The sequence below is a fragment of the Aotus nancymaae genome, unplaced genomic scaffold (genome assembly GCF_030222135.1).
Source record: "Aotus nancymaae isolate 86718 unplaced genomic scaffold, 86718_ANA_hifiasm-v0.15.2.pri h1tg000059l, whole genome shotgun sequence".
NCBI lineage: Eukaryota > Metazoa > Chordata > Mammalia > Primates > Aotidae > Aotus > Aotus nancymaae.
Window position 1 is genome coordinate 38,422,088 of NW_026988473.1, and position 15,224 is coordinate 38,437,311.

Consider the following 15,224-nt stretch of genomic DNA (forward strand, 5'->3'; position numbering starts at 1 on the left):
TAAGTTATTCTTGCTACAAAAATAAGGAGACTGAATTTGGTAGAACTAGTTTTAATTATGTTAAATTGAAGCAAAACTTGATTCTGACAATCTGTAATTATGGCTATATTATATCTGCCATAGAAGAATTCTAGGGAAAGAGAATATTCCTAAATACATAACACAGCCATTTTAGTACATATCTCAAGCTCATTTCAAGTAAATTCACTTCATGATAATGCTCATTTTCGTAATTTGAGATACAAATTTTTTTTTCAGAAGCATATACGAAAGTAAAGGTTATGGCTGTCACTATGAAAGGGTTAGGACATTATGCTGTGACAGTTAGTAGGGGAGAGTAAGGGCCTTTCACAGATGATCTCTAAGCAATGTTTTTTGTATTTTTTTCTTCCAACATGCTGTATCCACCCTGTCTTTGCCTGGAGTGACTCAAGCCTGTGTGTGAGTGGAATATTTCGTTATATCTCATCAGGAGATTCAAAATCAGTGTCTATGATTTATTCTTGACAATACCTCTGAGAAAGAGGAGCAGATGCAGTAATTCATTTGTTGCCATTCTGTTCAACAATCAGCTGATAAGTGGCCTTGTCACTCCAACTTCTCTGATTTAATGCATGAATCATAATCATCTCAAGCTTATCAAAACTAACTCTAATAACTATTTTATCCAGCCTCATGAATTTTCTGATTCAAATGAAAAAAAGAAAGAAAACATGAAAGAAGGAAAGAAATAAGGAAAGAAGGAAGGAAGAGAGGAAGGGAAGGAGGGAAGAAAAGAAAGAAAGAAAGTCTTTTGCAAACAGATACCAGAGCAAAAAAATAAATAAACAAAAGGTTAAAATGGAAGAAAAAGATGCCATAGCTTCTTAACTAGGATTCTTCAGGCTACATATCCAATTAAAATGCCTGAAACAATAAGAAACATATCTTATATAACCTAAATCAGTGGTTCTCAGCCAAGATTAGTTTTGTGAAATGTTTTACTAGCCAGAAAACATTTAGCAATGCCTGGAGACATATTTTGTTTGTCACCAAAGTGAAAGAATACTATTAGCATTTAGTGGGTAGAGCCCAGAGATCCCAATAAGCATGCTATATTCCTACAGTGCACAGATCAGCATTCTACAACAAAATATTATCTGTTCTAACATAGTGACAAGTGTGAAAAACATTTACTTAAAACTAGGGAAGCTCTAGCATTGGTAAATTCAGTGTCTGCATGACATCATCAAAGGCCTGATTTCCTTCCATTTTTCTGCCCTCCTGTCTTTCTTCTCAGGCTGGCTAGTCTCATAATGTCAAGATAGTAACACTTCATGATGCCAGGTGTTATTTCCAGATTGTTGTATCTCAGAGCGAGAATACAGAAGCATTTTTGTTGACTTGTACTATCCAAACTTCCATCACAATATTGGTTTAAGCTCATTATGATTCATCTTTTAGGTTTGAAACAGGTTCAGATTTCTCTGAAAAAAAAAAATGGCCATCTGATAGTTGAATAAAGTCACATGGATTTTTTTCTTTTTTCTTTTTACAAGGGAAAAAAGAGGTCAATCATTGTTGGATGGGTATTCATGGATAGGTAAGTTTGAAAAGTAGGAAGAGAGTTCAGTCATCTTCCCAGGGTGTTCTTCTTTGTCAGTAGAAAGTTTATCCTTTTGGTGGCCATGTTTATGTCTTTGGATACATGTATATTCAACTACTTTGCTCATTTTTAAATTATTTGCTTTTTGCTCTTGCACTGTAGGAATTTCTTATATATTTTGTAGATTAACTATCAGATTAATGGTTTATAAATAATTATTCCCCATTCTGTAGGTTATATTTAACTCTGTTGTTTTCTTTGCTGAGACGAAGCTTTTTGATTTGATGTAGTCCCACTTACCTGTTTTTCCTTTTGTCAACTGTGTTTTTGGTGCCATATCAAGAAATAATCGCCCAGGCCAAGGCCAATAAAATTTTCTCCTATGTCTTTTTAAAAATATATATATATATTTTTATTGTGTTTTAGATTTTGGGGTAGATATGAAGAACATGCAAGATTGTTGCATAGGTACATACATGGCAATGTGGTTTGCTGCCTTCCTCCGCATCACCTATATCTGACATTTCTCCCCATGTTATCTCTCCCCAACTCCCCACGCCCCACTGTCCCTCCCCACTTCACCCCCCAGTTCCCCCCCACAGACCCCAGTGTGTGATGCTCCCCTCTCTGTGTCCATGTGTTCTCATTGTTCAACACCTACCTATGAGTAAGAACATGCAGTGTTTGATTTTCTGTTCTTGTGTCAATTTGCTGAGACAGATAAAAGTTTGCAGTTTTAGGTTTTACATTTGAGGCTTTAATCCACTTTGAGTTGACTTTTGTGTATGATGTAATAGGGGTTTGTTTTTACTTTTGCATATAAATATCTAGTTTTCCCAACAATATTTATTGAAGGGACTATCCTCTACCCATTGTGCATTCTTGCTACTCTTGTAAAACAAAAATTAGTGGACTGTATGTGCAGGCTTACTTCTGGGATCTCTATTCTGTTTCATTCTAAATATCTGTCTTCCTGCCAGTTCCACACTTTGTAAATTACTTTAGTTTTGTAATACATTTTGAAATCCAGAAGTGCGATGCCTCCAGCTTTGTTCTTTCTCAAGATTGCTTGTGATTCCAGATAAAGTTTAAGACTTTTTAAATTTCTGTAAAAATACCATTGGGATTTGATGGGGGGATAGTATTAAATCTGTAGATCACATTGGGTTGTATGGACATTTTAGTAATATTAATTATTATAATCCTTGAACACAGATTATCTTTTCATATATTGACATCTTCTTTAATTTTTTCATCAATGTTTTATAGTTTTCATTGTATAAGTATTTCACTTCCTTGGTTAAGTTTATTCCTAAGAATTTTATTCTTTTTAATGCTATTATAAAATGGCATTTTAAAATGCTATTGTAATGGTATCAGGATAGTGTTGGCCTCATAAAATGAATTTCAAAGTATTTGCTCCTCTTCATTTGTAGGGAACCAGCCAACACATCACTCGTGGGTACCCCGAGTTCTGTGGTGACAAAGGAATGAGAAAAAGACAGGTTAAGAATTCATATGGTGGGACCAGGGAGCCATCACTTGTACTGGAGGCAGTGACGGCCCAGAGCTCTGATTTCCCATGGTATACATTGGTTACAATCACTTTGATCTATAGGGTAGGGGTGGAGTGATGGTGGGGAGAGTGATAACAGTGGCAGTTTGGGAGTTTCACAAAACGAGAACATATGATTATCTTTAGCCTATTAACTATGTGCAGCTGGCAGAACCCGGGCCTTACAAGGAGCCTACAAGTCTGGTTATGTCTTAGTGCTATCAAGGGGTTTTACATCCTTGAGCACAATGTTTATGGTAACAGAGCAGAGGTCACCCTGCACCAGAACACGGGGCATGGGGATGTTTGCCTCCCCAGAGGCCTCCTGTAGTTTGCTGTGGTTTGTTGTTCCCAGTTTATATGTTACTCATAACCATTTATGTAGGCACTCTGTAAGTCCTTTCTCCTTTGCTGCTTCCCCCAACATTCATTTTGGGAAGGACTGGCACTAATTTTTCTTTAAATGTTTGGTAGAATTCACCAGTGAATTATTTACCAGTGAAGTCTTCTAGTCCTGGGCTTTTCTTTGTTGGGACGTTTTTGATTACTAATTCAATCTCCATACTAGTTATAGGTCTGCTTAGGTTTTCTATTTCTTCATTATTCAGTGTCAGTGGATTGTATACGAATCTATTCATTTCTTCTAAACTAGCCAATTTATTGGTGTATAATTGTTTATAATACTTTCATATGATCCTTTGTATTTCTGTGATATCAGTTTTAATGTCTGCACTTTCATTTCCAATTTATTTGAGTCTCCTCTATTTTTCTTAATAACTATATGATATGGTTTGGGCTCTGTGTGCCCATCCAAATTTCATCTCAAATTCTAATCCTTACATGTTGAGATAGGAAACTGGTGGGAGGTGATTTGATAATGGGGGAGGTTTACTCCATGCTATTCTTGTAATAGCAAATGAGTTCTCACAAAATCTAATGGCTTAAAAGTGTAGTAATTCCTCCTCTCTCTTTCTCTCCCACCACCATGTAAAACATGTCTTTCTTCCCCATATTTGCCATGATTGTAAGTTTCCTGAGGCCTCCTCAGCCATGTAGAATTGTGAGTCAATTAAGTCTCTTTTCTTCATAAATTACCTAGTCTCAGGCAGTTCTTTGTAGAGTGTGAAAATGGACTACTATACTATAGATAAAAAATTGTCAGTTTATCTTTAAAAAATGCACACTTTAATTAATCTTTTCTATTGTTTCTCTAGTCTCTGTTTCATTAATTTCTGCTTTAATCTTTATTATTTTATTGCTTCTGCTAACTTTGGGCTTTGTTTGTTCTTTTTTTCCCGTAGGCTCTGGAGGTATAAAGGTACATTTACACTTTGAGATCTTTCTGCTCTTTTTACCCCCTAATTTACCAAACTTGTTACTTTCTGCTTTTTAATGTAGGAATTCATCATCATACATGTGCCTCTTAAAACTGCTTTGCTGCATTCCGTAACTTTTAGCATGTTCTATTTTAATTTCCTCAAGACATTTTTTGACTTTTTTTCATTTCTTTATTGTCTCCTTGGTTGTTCAGGAATGTATTAAATCTCAGTAATCTTCGTTGCCATCAAGATTCTTAACTGTATGTCTGTCATTTTAGCCATTTCATTCCGGTTAAGAACCATTGCTGGAGAGGTAGTGCAGTCATTTGAAGGTAAGAAGACACTCTGGATTTTAGAATTGCCAGAGTTTTGCACTGGCTCTTTCCCCTCTGTGTGCTAATGATCTTGTAACTGTGGTGAAATTTGAGTACAGTCACTTGGTTTCATTTCTGGATGTTTTCAGAGGGCTTTTGCAGGGTCTTTATTTATGGCTGAATTCTTGCCTTGGTTTCACAGGGGATTATATTAACAAAGTACTTTTGGTGTTACAGCTTGAGCGATGATCCAGTAGATGGCACTTAAGCATAACAGCTGGTAGATAGGGTATTATTTTGTGTGGCTCCTCTGTATTTCCTCATTTTTGCAGCCATACCCCTTCTCAGTGCTCTGAGACTGTGGACTCCTCTCTCACTCAAGTGCTGGCCACAGATCTCAGCTTGGCACTCCCAGGCTATGCGCCGCCATAGCCTTGGGGTAAGCTAATGCGTTTCGTTTCCTCTCCGGTTTGGGTGCAGCAGAGGTAAGGACCTTGGCATTGGCAATGGCAGAAGGCCTGTCACTTGTCTCTGGGAGTTTCACCCCAGAGAAACACAGAGCTTCTGCCACTTAGAATGATAAGCTGGTGATGGGGCAGCTGTGCTGTGGGCTCAAACTGCAGGTCTTACCTCATGAATAGCTTGGGGTCAGGGACATATGATATGGTTCAAACATATCCCCATATGTTGGAAACCTAATTGCTTATGTAACAGTATCAAGAAGTAAGGCCTTTAAGAGGTTATTGGGTGATGAGGGTTAAGTCCTCATGAATGGATTAACACCATTATCTTGGAGTCAGTTAGTTCACCTGGGAGTGAATTAGTTCACCTGGAATTTAGTTCTCACGAGAGCAGGTTGTTATAAAAGTAAGCTTGGCTTGTTACATATTGTACACTCTCACTTCTCTTTTAACTTTTCTGCCATATTATGATATAGTACAAAAGCCTTTGCCAGAAGCTGCCATCATGTCCTTTTTCTAGCCTCCAGAACTATAAGCCAAATAAAATTATTTTCTTTATAAATTACCCAGTCTCAGGTATTCTGTTATAGCAACAGAAATGGACAAAGACAACATAAAGCGCATATTTAAAGTTTACAACTTGATAAGTTTTGACATATGTTTACATCTATAGATAAATAAAACCAAATAACATGTACTGTTTTCAACTCGGCATAATTATTTCTTTGTAGAGAATATGTCTACAAATAGAGATGTCTGAAATCCCCCTTTTTTTTGAGATTGAGTTTCACTCTGTCACCTCAGTTGAAGTGCAGTGGTGCAATCTCGGCTCACTGCAACCTCCACCTTCAGGGTTCAAGAGATTCTTCTGCTTCAGCCTCCCAAGTATCTGGGATTACAGGCATGTGCTACCATGGCTGGCTAATTTTTGTATTTTTAGTAGAGACAGGGGTTTCACCATGTTGGCCAGACTGGTCTCAAACTTCTGACTTCAGGTGATCTGCCCACCTCTATGCACCTGGCCTGAAATTCTTGCTTTCCAATATGAATGTTTTAAATTTCTTTTTGTTTTCTTGCTACCTGACTAGAGACTCTACTGCAATGTAAAACAAAAGCTATAAGAGCAGATTTCCTTCCCTAATTCATGATATTAATGGGAAAGCATTCTGTTTTTCACTATTTAAAAAGATATTAATGTAGGTTTTTCAAACACGTTCAGGTGGAGGGAAATTGCTTCTGTTCTTATTTGGTGGAAGTTTTTTTTTTTTTTTTAAATCAGGAATGGATTTTGAATTTCAACAAATACTTTTCTATATCTGTTGATATGAACATTCTTTTTCTTCAGCTGGTTTGATAGTGTGCTAAATCACATTGATTCATGTTTGAATATCAAAACAAGCTTTTATTCCTGGGCTAAATCCAACTTGATCATCATGTGTTGTCCATTTTACACAGTGTTGAATTTAATTTACTAAGAACTGGCTAGTAATTTTTCCAAGTATGTTCATAAGGGATATTGGTCTGTAATCGTATTTTTGTAGTATTTTTATCTGACTTTGACAAAACTCATAAAATGAGTGGTAAGTATTATCTTCTTTTCAATTTTCTATAAGAAATGAAGCATTTTTGTATAACTATTACTTTTCTACTTTTTAAAATGCTTGATAGACCAGTGAAGCCATAAACTCCAGGCTTGAAGTTTTTTTTTTATGGGAAGGTTTATAACTGAAAATTCAATTTCTTCATAAGAATAAGGGCTATTCTGGTTATCTATGTCTTCTTGAGTGAGCTTTGATAATGTGGATCTTTCAAGGAACTTGCCCATGTTATTTAAGTTGTAAAATTTAGTGTTGCAAAAATGTTTATTAAATTTAGTGTAAAAAGTAATTAAAGTTAAATAAAATGTAAAATTCTCAATCACACTAGAAGATATTAAAGATACTCTTCTATAAATACCTATGGCTCTTTGCTCCTATATTGGACAGCACAGATAAAGAATATTATCATTATTGTAGAAAAGTTCTATTGGCAGCTCAGGAGATAACTATTAACAGTTAATATAAGTTGCATGTATGATAAAACCCCTTCTTGTATGTTATTTATTAATTAGGGTTTAAGATTGGGAATAAGTCAGCTCAAGCTAAGAAGTAGATTTGTCCCCCAAATCAATTCAGTTGTAAGAAGGTTTTCATTTTTAATTATACTTTTAATCTAGAAGGTAGAAATTAGATCCATATACTTATTTGCAAAGATTTAATTCCCTTTTAGTGTAGAGTTTATCTAAGCAGACAGTACTTCCTGCATTCAGTAGGGCAAGTTGCTAATGAAGCTGGCCTCTCCTACTTGACTTGGTGAAGCCTGGGAAAGAGGGAAGCATATTTAAAACAAAAACAATAGACATAGAACTTCTAATCACTAAGTTCTACACTTTGAGAAAACATATGACTCTCTGTGAGTATTTCGTATCTCCGTGAAGTCTTTTTCACAGAGAATTTTTGTGACTTATTGCTGAAAAAGATAGTTTGGTATGTATTTATACTGAAATATGGATATGCTTTAGCTGTCCTGAAACCTGCAAATCAGAATTTCCACGGTAAAACCATCACTTGTTATAGGAATTGATATTTTAATGGGTTAGGGAAATTCAGAAGGCTGCTCTGAGAAGAATTTCCTCTTATTTTGCTTGCATTTCTAAATGATTTGTTTCAAGTGGTTGGTCCTGTTGATGAGTATGTGTTCTAATTTTTCACACCAAAGCAGAGATAATCAATTAAATGTAACACCTTGACCTAAAGAGTTGGTGTTTTTTCAGGACTGGTCTGTGGGAATGGAAAAAAAATCTTTACAATTTAGGATTGGTGAGAACCTTTACTTTCCTTACCTGGAAGAGTAATGAGACGCTCTTTTTCTATTCATTTAATTAACATTGCTTGATAGCTTTTCTTTTTCCATCCATATTTTCATACACAGGAGGTTTGCGACTGACTGACTGTTTATATATTTTCCATGGTGTTGGGTAATTCAGAGCTTATTTGGGACAAAATAGATTTGGGTTTGAATGTCCTTTGCTATGTTACTCAGTGGATCTGACCCTCGATTTCTGAACTCCAAAATTGGTGATTAAACCAACCTTATAAGAAGATAGTAAAAGCGAAGTAATTAAGTGCCTGTAACTTACTGTCACACAAATTTGTATCCATAAGTTAGATCTGCCAATTTCTTAGCAAGTTGATCTTGTAAGCATATAAATCTGAAGTGTCCTGATTTGTAAATAAGCACACACATACATACATATGTGTGCACACACACGTTATATATAATCATATTCCTATGTAGACTAAATGTAATAGCATTTGTAAAGTACTTAGTACAGTGCCTGGTTTAAAAAATAAAATCTATCCTTGTTTTTATCAGTAGCTGATTGCTAAGTAGATAACATACTGTAACTAAAATTTAGTAGATGCTTGTCAAATTTTACTTCCCTTCCATTCTCATCTAACCAATTACTTTTAATTCAGGTTTGCTTTATTAAAACCAAATACATTTAACTCTTTATATATTTTTCTTTTAATATTCATCTTTTGCTTCTTTCCTTTCTTTTTCTAGTCAGGTTAGACTAATTACTCACAGAAAAATCTACAGATCTTATTTTAGGGATATCTAAATTTTCAATTTTAGACCTTGTCTATGTGAAAAAATTCCAGCAATTTTTATCTATACAGAACTATATGTTGCAGAAATTGTTTAAAAAAGCAGCGCCTAAGCAAGTCACATATGGAACATAGGAGATTGAAGGAGAAATACTATTGAACTATTACTTATAGAGTATAGTAACAAAAGTGTTGTAGTTTAGTTTGCAATGTTTGACACAAAAGATATTTTCACTTAGGATTTCTGTCCAGTCAACAAGCGACATTTAGGGACGTCAAACTGCCTTCTTTTGATCAAATATTACAGAATATTTATAGAAATGGGGAATACAGATCAGATGGTCAGGTTAAAGAGGGAGTTGCAGGCCAGTGAGGTGGCTCAGGCCTGTAATCTCAGCACTTTGGGAGACCAAGGCAGGCAGATCACGAGGTCAGGAGTTTGAGACCAGCCTGACCAACATGGTGAAACCCCGTCTCTACTAAAAACACAAAAAATTAGCTGGATGGGGTAGTGCATGCCTGTAATCCCAGCTACTCCGGAGGCCGAGGCAGGAGAATTGCTTGAACCCGGGAGGCGGAGCTTGCGGTGAGCCGGGATCATGCCATGCATTCCAGCCTGGGCAACAAGAGAGATACTCCATCTCAAAAAACAAACAAACAAAAAAACGATTTTCTTTATAAATTACCCAGTCTCGGGTGTTTCTTTACAGCAATGAGAGAACATACTAATATACCTGATCTTCTATGATCTAAGAGCAAGGAGAGCTGGTATTAAAGTGTTAAAGCCTGGCCAGGCCTCAGAAACTTTTGCTAGTGTAGCTGACAGACAATATCCTAGATAATTGCATAGCTCTTGCTGCTCTCAATCTGTTTTTGCATCCAAAGGTCTATGATAGTGCACCTGATATTTGAAGCTTTTATCGTTCCAGTTTGCCTTTACAAACTTTCTAAAATGGTAATGTAGATTGGGAAATTCTGGCTTGAACAGCCATCCATTATTACACCAGATGTATTGTGGCTGCTGCCGGTAGTGATTCCTGAGCTGTTCTATTAAGGCAACATATTACTCCGCAAAGTTTATGATAGAAGTCTTGCTGAAACAAGCAAATACCTTCTATTATGCTAATGTTCTATTTATATAACAAATAGCTGGCCTCTGGCTCTGCTTTGTCCTCTTACATGTGTCTGGGCTGTTGGGTTTGCATGCTGGTGAGTATTTTTAGGCTTTTTTAAGCAGCAAGAACACCAGTCAATGCAGGATCATCCTGACAACCCATTTTAGATCTCAACACCTGATACTTTCTCTGAGTGCTTCATAAAAGCAGCGTTTATAATTTCCATCTCTAATACAGTCATAAAAATCTGACGTATCTTTTCAGAAGAGAGCTTTGCTATAAAGAGAGAAAATTGAAGTAAATTAAGTCAGGGAGCTTTTTGAGCTGTCAAGTAAGATGTTGTATACCATCATGACATTTCAACCCACAACTTGGTGCTAAATCTTATCAATTGAGCTGATGAGCTGTGTCTGCATAAAAGTAAGAATACTAAGCTAGTCAAATACCTTTCTAAGAAGCTTGCCTTATCACAGTCTATTCTTCCAAGCACCTAATCAAGGGCATTTATTCCCCATGGTTGCAGTAAAAGTGGAAGTATCAATAAAGACCAATTGTTTATTAGAATTTGCTCGGTGTTGAGTAGAGAAACTTGCAGAAATCTTAAACTTCATCCATTCAGATATTCATAAAAGCTTCAGATGCATTCATAATTGGAAGCTCATTGCAATTAAACACCAATAGGTTCTTTCTTTGCATGATTGCAGAAAGAAGGATTAACAGAAATGGATAAATGAAAAAGATTATAGTGCATAAACTTATTCTTAACGTACTTGCTCTGCTGTGTTAGTGACTAGCAGCTTTGTTTTGTCTCCAAATGCCCTTTCCAACTGTATTCACGAGGGGAAATATTTCCATGCATTTGGATTAAAACGTAGAAATTTCCTCTGCCTTTTCTCCTCACCCTGAGATAATAGACGTATAACTTATTACAGTCTCAAATCTAGCTTTAATTTAGAGATTAGATTAGATGGCCAAGCCTAAGATGTTAATTACACATTTCAATCTTGATTCAAAGGTAAGTGTCATCCCTCCTGCCTATACCCCCAAAGTAAAGAGTGAAGTTGTCTGTAGGAATGGAGATACAGTCAGATTTTTCTCCTTTATTCCATTCACTTCTTTTGTCTTTCATACCAGAGTGGGAAAAGACAGTGTGGGGGCCATAGGCTCCTGGTCCCCTAAAGATTTGCTAAAATTCACTAACATGATTTATAGAATAAAAGGCATACAAACTTATTTGACATAGATGCACTGGAGCCTTTAGAATGAAGATCCAGTTTCCCAATTAGTTGCAAAACTTAATGTACCATTCTGAGGTTATGGAACAAATGAGGGCTTAGATTCTGGCTAGCAAAGGTGGCCTTGTTATGTAGTGAAGCCTGTTTTAGAGAGAATAGATGGTAAATGTTTCTTTTCAGACTTCTAAAGGTGTCAGACTCTCAATCTCTTCTGGATCTGGGGAAAGGTGTAGAAAGGGAGGGGGCATGGCTGTATTAGTAGGAATTATCTACAGATGGAAATTTTGCCCACTTAATACAGCTTTGCAAGGCCACTTCTTTCAGGATGGCTAAAGGCAGCCATTTCAAAAATATGTCAAAGAAATATATTTGGGGGTAAAGTTTTTTAAATTTCCTTCAATAGGAAGAGGAGGTAAGAGGATAAAGCAGTTTAAAATCATATGATGTCTTTGTGTAAAAGATTATATCTGTGATGATGAATCCTAAGTTTGTGTAACTGGCTTGGATTTCTCCCTTAATCTCCAGACTCATATTTCCAACTGCCTACTCAGCATGCTCATGTGGATTTCTAATACTCATCTGAAATTTAAGATGTCCAAAGCTCAACCAATACTTTTTCCCTAAAACTTCTTCCACCTCAAGTCTACCCAATCTCAGGGAATCATCTTCCCGATTGTTGAGTCTTTGGAGTCATCCTTGATTCTCTTTATTTTTGATATATCCAATTTTTCAGGAAGTATTGTGGATGCTACTTTCAATATACATCCAGAATTTACAACTTCTACTGTTACTAGTGGATTCCAAGCCACTACCATCTCTCATCTATATTATTTTCGTCTACCCATTCTCTTTGTCTCTACCCTTGTCCCTTTGTGCTTAATTAGAAGCTAGTGTAATCCTAGCTTAAAGCCCTCAAATGACTCTTTGTTTTACTGATAGCAAAAGCCATAATTGTTAGACTGAACTATAAGGCCCAACACAATCTGGTCCCCGCAATCTCTCTGATTTCATCTATGACCAGATTTCCTTGCTGTATTAGCACAGCCACACTGGCCTTTTCCTTGTTCCTTAAGCGTGCCAGGAATATTTCCATCATTTTGGTGTTTGTACTGGCTGTTTCTTCTACCTGAGTGCTTACCTTCACAGCTTACTTCATTACCTCCTTCTAATCTTTGCTCAAATTGTTAACTTCTTTTATTAATGATGCCTACCCTGTCTACCCTGGCATTCCTCATTCTCCTTAGTCTGATCTTTGTTTTTATATTTGTCTCTAGCATTAGAATAAAAGTTCTACAGAGGCGACAATTTGTGTCTGTACTACATACTAATGCGTCTTCAGCACCTAAAATATTATTTAATGTTGTCTAGAAACTAAATAAAAATTTATGGATTGAATTGGGTGATGTACATTTTTGGATTATTGGAAGCTTCCTGACACTAGAGGCTTTTCTTCTACAGTTCCTTTGACCTGGCCGGATGCATTCACTCTTAACTCCTAACATTCCCAGTAATCTATTACAACTCTAACTTCTGCTGCTGTGAACCCTCAAACCTCTGTACAGTTCTATTCATTAGGATGAAGATGACCTAAATAGGCCCACATCTAGTCCATGAAAAACATTTCAGTCCTTATCCCACCCCAACCTGCAGGTCAAACCAACCCTCTCCTACTTATATGGGCTGATTAACATTCTTAGGTGTGACTCAAGACTGCTTAGTCTGGGTTTTCCAGAGAGACATATAGAAAAGGATGGTGGCTCTTACCTCTGCAGTCCCTCTAGTAATGTGGTATTGCTTTTAGTTTACTATTTTCCTTGCTAGACACAGGTCTAGTGGCTTCCACTTAGCCTTTCCTACCACAATAGCTCTCAAAATACAGATCAGAAACCAATGTGAGGATTCTTCCCTGCTTTCTGAGCATGTTTGTATCAATTCTGTTTATTAAAACTGGGAAAATAACCACAGGATAGTTTTGGGGACTGTATTAATTAGGGTCCTCCAGAGAAACAGAACATGTAGGATATTTGTTTATTTGTTCACACATTTATTTTAAGAATCGACTTGTGATTGTGGAGACTTAGAAAGTATAAAATAAGATAAAGGAGGCTAGCAGTTTGAGGCTCAAAAAAGAGTTTTAGTGTGAGTCCAAAGGCACCATGCTGGTGAACCAGGACAAGCTGATGTAGATAAAGTCCAAAGGAAGTCTACTGGCAGAATTACCTCTTGCTTAGAGAAGTCTACCTTTAGTTCTGTTTAGGCATTCAATAGATTGGATGAGGCTCACTCAAATTATGGAGGGCAATCTGCTTTACTCAATGTCTATCTATTCAAATGGAAATCTCATCCACAAACATCCTCACAGACATGTAGAGAATAATGTTTGACCAAATATCTGAGCACTGTGGCCCAGTCAAGCTGATGCATAAGTACACCATGACAGACCCATTGGGCCTACCAAGATGGACCTGAGCTAAAAACTCCACTGAATACTTGAACTCTATAAGCCTCTACTCCAGCTGATAGATCACAATGTCATTTTGAGCCTCATGGCAATAGTGTCAATGTAGAGAGAGGCCCAATAATCCCTGGAAAGTCTGGTTATTTCCTTTCTCCCAAAGCTTATTTGTTCTAATAAAAAACTGTAGGTCTCTTTGTGGAAGACTGGGAGAAAAATTAATGGTATACATTTTTGGCAGCAGGGTTCTTCCTCCAGGGAACCTGATTTTCCATTCTTTCAAGAGATTCTGTATCTGTCAACGGGCTGAAGTCTGGAAATTATTCAAATTGGTTTTTATAATACAAGTTAGACTTTCTGTTCACTTGACCTGCAACTTTTCCACTTATAGAGATCAAATAAGAATTTAATAGATTGCCCACATATTAACACTATGATCAAATAACCAATGCCACAGGTCCCAGTGAGTCAGATATTCTGATTACTGCTTTGATTCTGCTGTTCTTTATGGTAGCCATGTCCATTTTGCCATTGGTAATTAAATGCTCCCATCTGGCCCCTGACATCTTGAGATCCAATTATCCCTACTGCATTTAGGTTTTCCAATTTGGAAAACTCATTCTTAAGATTTTGTTCCTTTAGAACTACTCTGGGTACCAAAATCTGTATTAGTCAGAGTTCTCCAGAGAAATAGAACCATTGAGAGAGAAAGAGGTTGTTTTTAAGAAATTGGCTCACAAGATTATGGAGGCTAGTAAGTCTTAGCAAGTCTGAAATTTGTAGGACAGGGCAAGCCAGAAGTCTGGAAATTCAGGTAAAAGTTGATTTTGTAGTATTCAGTCTGAAGACTAGAAACTCAGAAAATAACTCTATGTTGCAATCTGGAAATGGAATTCCTTTCCCTGGAAACTTCAGTCTTTGTACTAGGCCTTTAACTGATTGGATGATGCCCACCCATATTATACAAAGTAATCTGATTCACTCAAAGTCTACTGATTTAAATGCTAATCACATGGATATGATTTGGCTGTGTCCCCACTCGAATCTCATCTTGAATTCCCACATATTGTGGGAGAGACCCAGTGAGAGGTAATTGAATCATGGGGGCAGATCTTTCCCATGCTATTCTCCTGATATAAGTCTTACAAGATCTTGTGGTTTTACAAAGGGGAGTTTCCCTGAAAAAACTATCTTCTCTTATCTGCCAGTATGTAAGATGTACCTTTCACCTTCTGCCATAATTGTGAGTCCTCCCCAGTCACGTGAAACTGTAAGTCCATTAAACCTCTTTCTTTTGTAAATTGCCCTGTCCTGGGTATGTGTTTATCAACAAAGTGAAATGGACTAATATTCACATCTAAAAAATACCTTCAGAACAATATCTAGACTGGTGTCTAATCAAACAACTAGGCATCATAAGCTAGCTAAGTTGAACAAATAAAATTAACCTTTACTTGGATCTAACCATCTAGGACTGCAAGGAACATATTTCTCGTTCTTTTCAGGAGGCTTGAGGCAAAGTTTGGGGATTGGGA